General features: G+C 48.4%; 1 protein-coding gene across 19 annotated transcripts in view; it reads left to right on the forward strand.

Annotated features, from left to right (window-relative positions):
• Positions 1 to 6,042, forward strand: part of TLE3 (transducin-like enhancer of split 3) — a 45,848-nt gene that overhangs the window by 12,195 nt on the left and 27,611 nt on the right. The gene's annotated exons all lie outside the window — the stretch shown is intronic.

Genomic DNA, 6,042 nt, shown 5'->3' on the forward strand with positions numbered 1-6,042 from the left:
GATGAGGCCCAGAAATCAGGATTTTAAAAAGATTCCCAGGTGATTCTAATGTGCAGCCAAGGTTGAGAACCACTGCCCTAGAGCCTGTGGCAGGGATGGATGGGGCCTGGGAATGCCATGCCAACTTTTGCTGGAGGTCTCACCCCTATCTGTCCCTGGACTTCCATCCCATCAGCAATAAAATACCCACTTGCGTTATTTCAGCTTGGTCCGAGGAGAAACTGCCTGGCAAGGAATATCATCTGTAGTCCAATAATTGAAGGCCTATCAATTTAGAATTGCTTTAGAAATGCAACAGGGTATTTTAATTTAAAGTTGCCCAGACACATTGTTCTGGAATCTTCCAATATTTTATTGCTGGGTGATTTTGGCACCCAGCTGCTGGGGCCTCCTTCTTTTGTACAGCCCCCCAGTCCTCCCTGTGCCCCTGTGATTTTAATTCAAGATGAAGCAGACTCACTTTGAACACCCCAGGACGTGAGTCAGAGAACCAGGTTAAAGCTGATTCAAATTAAAGAACCCCAGCGCGGACCGAGTCCCCACCTCAGACACACATGCTTCTAGAGCGACCTGAGGCCCAGCCAGTGGACATGTCTTTCCAGAGGTCACATGGCACGCCAGACCCAGAGCTGAGTAGAAAACCACCATTTCCACATGGCTTGGGAGCGTACGTAACTCACGCTTCACATAGGCAGGTATCTTTTCCCTCACCTCCTTTTTCTCATACACATCCACAGACGGGTCTCTGGATTCACAACACACCACACAGATTGTCCCAGGAAGGAATCTTTGTTGTAGAAGTGAACCAGGAGCCTCGTGGCAGCCCCTTGGCTGTCTCACAGACATGGAAATTGCTGTTACTTCCCACTAAATGATACATCTTGAAAAGGCCTTGCCTGGCTGTCTTCAGCTCACAACCAGTTTTTTCTTGTGAAGCAGAGAACCCATACAGTGGCTTGACGTGTCTAGATTGAAAACCTCAGTGCTCTGGCAGTTTCCCTGATGGTCACATTTGAATGGTTCCTCCTATGAAGACTGGTTCTTGGGACTGAGCCCCAGCCTAGCCCACCACCTAGCAACCACCTCTTGAGGTGGCTTGCTTCTTTGCTCATCCTTCAAACTCATGCCATGCACTATCTTACTGAGCTTTATGGAGAAAGTGACATGTCACAGAGCAATTCAGGAATGTTTAATATTCTAAACTCTACCAGTAAGTGGTGGCTCCTGGATCTTATAAGTTATCCAATTCATCCTCCGTTTTACAGACAACAAAATTGAAGCACAGTGGAGAGAAGTGATTTGCCCAAAGCCACACAGCTAGATGGAGGCAGAGCTGGGAAAAGAAATCAGGTCATTTCTGTGTGCCCTTGGGTCATAACATGCTCTTTAAAGTGGTAGGTTGTTCCCTCTCCTTGTTTTTATTTGACTGAGGTTAAAAAGGAGGGTGCATTCTCAAGAGCTGACTGGTACAACTGCCTGGCAGTTTAAAACTAAATAGTGAAGAGACCGTCTGATGGAAGTGCCTGTCAGCTGTGCCTTGAGCAATCAGCTAAATTTAAAAAAAAAAAAAAAAAAAAAAAGGCCAAAGCCTGGCTCGGCTGAGGCCAGGGGTAACAGGTTGCTGGGGGTGAGGACCACCAGCACATTCCATCTCCCTTAATTTAGTGTCCTGGGTCAAAGGCCCAGGGGTGGTAAGCAGCAGCAAAGTAGATGCTAGCGTATTGGGAGAGAAATATACTTTAGAATGCTCAAGTACCCTCAGTTTACAGCAAGATGCTTAGAGGTCCTGCTTTAATGAGGAGATGATGGGGCAAATGGGAGCTCCTAAGGCACATTGAGCAGATTGCTCTTTGGGAAATTACACTTGCCCCCCACTATCTTGTTTCCTCATTTATTTGACTAACAATCTCGACAGAGACACAGGGCAGATGTTATTCCAAGAGCCCAGTTGGGAGCTCAGATTCAGAACTTCTCAGGATCTCTGTGCACATTTCTCTGAAGTGCCTGTGTCTGGTAGATTAGTTCCTTCCGAGCAACACTGTTTTCTACCAGCAAAGCCGCCTTCTTTGAACCATACTTGAAAAGAAACTTTCAAAGGCAGCATCAGGCTCCCCACACACCTTTTTCCAAAGGAAGCAGTCTTTCTGCCGCAGGCACCTCTCCTCTCTGCTTCACATCTGAGGCTCTGACTCAAAGGCAGTGGTTTGGTGGGACTGAGATGTAGGGAAGGATGGAGGGCGGTGGCCTTAGTGATAACAGTGCCCTGAGCTGCCAAAAGGAGTTTTCCAGCCGACAATCTCCTTCCAGTTTGTGGTTGGTAACTATCCCGATTGTTGAAGTCACACATCTTGATTTTGTTTTCTTCCTTCTTGGAACTGTTTGCGTTGGATAAAATGCTGTTTTAACAGCTGCTCTACTCAGAAATGTTGTCGATTATTAACCCTGATGGTAGTTTTTCTTTCAAAAATACTTCTCTAAGCTCCCTCGAAATGTGGAAATTTGGTTTCTGGGTAGGAAGTCATTTAGTGAAGTTGCGTAATTGCTGAGCGTCAGTTTCCCCATCTGAAAAATGGAGATTTTAGTAAGTGCCTTCCTGTTAGGGTGATTGTGAGTTCACACACATATGACGCTTGGAAGAGCTGCAGCTGCGGATGTCAGCCTTTACTATTATCGTGTTGTTAAGAGTGGTCCTCTCTGGCCCACTTTCTATTTCCAGGACTTCCCCTCTTGCTATCACCACCCTCAATTAAAAAAAAAAATCATTGTGAAAAAAAATCATGTAGTGGACAGTTTTCCTGTTCATTCTTTGACTCACCAGAGTATCCCAAGCCGTTCGGTGGCATGTGTAGAGATGGGCAAGGCTCAATCCCTGCTCCCACTCTTTAGGGAGACGGGGAAGGGAATGCTGCTGCAGCAGGCGATGGCACAGGTACAGCCAGAAGGGCCAGGAGGGATGCAGTTTGCATACTTTTCCACCCCTAGCTCTCGCCAACCCAAAAAAATCCCAGACCCGAGGACAGGGCCATTGTGGTTTATTATAAAGCCCTCGGGGTGGAAGACCGCCCCTCCTCTGCCGGCCCCAGCCCGGTACAGTCTTGTCTCATGGGGCACTAAAGTTCTAACTGTGCCTGAGGCCTCTGCATTGAGGTCAAGCCCAGGAGAGAGCCTGGATGCCGAACCCAGGCCTCCAGAACATTCCATGTCTGTGTAGCTGTTCCGAGGGCCCTGTTTGTGGTGTTGGAAGACAGGTGAAGGAGGCAGAAACCGCTTTCAGAGGGGTGGAAGTCTGAGCGGGAACTTACTCTGATGACACTGTGTGGTCACCTGGTAGCCTGGATACCAAGCCTTGAACTGGGCACAGCTACCTGAAATCCTGGCAGATCATAACGAGAGGACGCTGGGCTCCAACCAGGCCCGGGGAGAAGATCCCACGCAGGAGAAGCCTATGGCTGCATGTTTGCTGATGAGTGTGGGGAAGGGGAAGATCAGCTACTTTTTCCTGTAACTATCAAGACTCCGACACTTGGCCTATCTGCTAGAGGAAGTAGGCAGTAGCTGGGAACCCTTTCATAACCACCTACCCCAGAGATGGTGAGAGTTGTAGCTGCTGAGTAGGCCAGAGTGACCCGGAAGTTCAGAGCCTGCTGCCGGCCTACTGGCTGTGGGGAGGGGCCACAGCCAGAGACCCACCAAGGCGGCTGTGGTTGGTCTGGCTCTCAAAGGCGTGGCTGCTGCCCACCCACCTCCCACTAGTATGTCAACACTTCATCCACCACAGTCCCTCCCATAGATGCTGTCCACACTGGGGCAGGCCCAGCTCAGCGGCTAGCAGCTGTGAGCAAACTACGGCCCACGGGCCGGATGGCCCATTTGAAATGAATAAAACTAAAAAAAAAAAAAAGACCGTACCCTTTTATGTAATGATGTTTACTTTGAATTTATATTAGTTCACACAAACACTCCATCCATGCTTTTGTTCCGGCCCTCCGGTCCAGTTTAAGAACCCATTGTGGCCCTCGAGTCAAAAAGTTTGCCCACCCCTGGGCTAGGGGGACACTCCACTATGAAAAATAAATACAGGGAGGCCAGTGAGATTCTTTTGGCTAAACATTTATTGAGCGCCTACTATGTGCTAGGCACTGCTATGTTAGTTATTTGAGGTAAGAGGCCTTGGACCAACTGAGCTTCCTAAGCAGTGAACCTAGTTTATTTCTGTTTGTTTTTATATCTCTTTCTATCCTTATTTGGCACATAAACATGACCATTGAGTGACCTTGTTGCTCTATGCGGCTTTGGACTGAGATGCAGGCTAGCTGATTGTTTCTAGAACTCCTGCCATATGCAGCCCTGACTTTCAGACTTCATTCTCCTTCCCCACTATCAGTTGATTTGGGGGAGGTAAAAATGAACAGAAATGTGAAAAACCCTCTTTTGGAGTCGACTTGTCCCACTTACCTAGATTAATAATTTATACAACAATTACTTAGTAATCTTCCCATGTTCCTTACAGTACGAATGACAGGTTTCCAGTAGGTGGAGGCCAGGGATGCTGCTGAAAACCCTACAGTGCACAGAAAACCCTACAGCAGTGGTTCTCAACCTTCTGGCCCTTTAAATACAGTTCCTCATGTTGTGCCCCCAACCATAAAATTATTTTCATTGCTACTTCATAACTGTAATTTTGCTACTTTTATGAATCGTAATGTAAATATCTGATATGCAGGATGGTCTTAGGCGACCCCTGTGAAAGGGTCGTTCGACCGCCAAAGGGTCGTGACCCACAGGTTGAGAACCGCTGCCCTACAGTGACAGCTCCAAATGTCAGTAGCACTGAGGTTGAGGAGCCCTGGTGTAAATGTCCTTGCTGGTGTGCCTCACATGTGCAGATGTGGCTATGGGTCCCGTGATACTCCCCCATCACCCTGGAAGTTTGGAAGTAGGGATCATTATTGACACTCAGTTGCTCTGGGATACAAGGACAGCCCTTCGTAATAAAGAATTGTTCCAACCCAGATGCCCACAGGGCCAAACCCTGACCCTGCTCTTGAGCATTGAGGTGTTCCAGGAGACAGTAGCAGTCTCCGGCCCCATCCAGGAGGCCCTGATGGATGAGCAGGCTCCCTGTTTGGAGCCTGCCACTGTGGCCAGCAGCTCCAGGACACAAGGCTGGAAAAGCTTGTCAGTTCCTAGAGGGTGGCTGGCCCCTCACAAACCACAGGCTACGTCCTCAGTGCCTGGGCTGGGGTATTTGCCCCAGGAATTCCCCAGGGATCCAGAGGTCCAGGGCCTGTTTGTAAGCCGGCATTGCTTTTATTTTAAGTGCACAAGGATTTCTCATCCAGAATCATTTGACATGCAGATGATCACAGATTTTTAAAGGCTGTTGTCATGGTTTTGTCTCTGGAAGATTGCTGTGTGCTATGAGAGCTCTGAAGCCAGTGCTAGGCCCTCAGCCTCGGTGGCCTCAGTATTTAGATATAGATAAGAGAAGCAATTGTGAGACTTGTCTGTTATTAGGTCTAGGCCTTCCTGGTCTGGCCTCAGTTAACCATTTAGCACCACTCTCTTTTAACCTCTTTCTACCTGGCATTCACATAGCACATGGGTGGCGAAACCAGTTGGTGTTTTTCTAAATGTGATCTTTTCCGGAGTGTTAGGAGGCGGGATAGGGAATTGATAAGCCTTTCTATGATCAACTTCAATGAAGCCTTAGGAATCTAAAGACTTGCCTCCTGAGCAGCTTCTAGGAAAGGTGATACTTTACCCTAAAAAATGCAGTGTTAACGGTGAGATTTTAGGCTGGGCAGCACGTATATGGGAGAAGCAGCAGTGAAAAGTGGGGGTACAGGAGACCCTGTAAGCCTTGCATGAAGCTGGCCCCACGGGACCCTTTGGTACATGAACCCCCGGGGGCTTCCTGGCGACCTCCTGATTTGTCTGAGAGCCTGTCTTGCTGTTGCCATTCGGGCCACTGGGCATAGCAGTCCCTTCCTCACCGCGCTATTTCCCTCTCGTAATAGGTTTTGCTGGGGAGTGGGGGGT

This window comes from Myotis brandtii, unplaced genomic scaffold (assembly GCF_000412655.1).
Source record: "Myotis brandtii unplaced genomic scaffold, ASM41265v1 scaffold315, whole genome shotgun sequence".
NCBI classification, from domain to species: domain Eukaryota; kingdom Metazoa; phylum Chordata; class Mammalia; order Chiroptera; family Vespertilionidae; genus Myotis; species Myotis brandtii.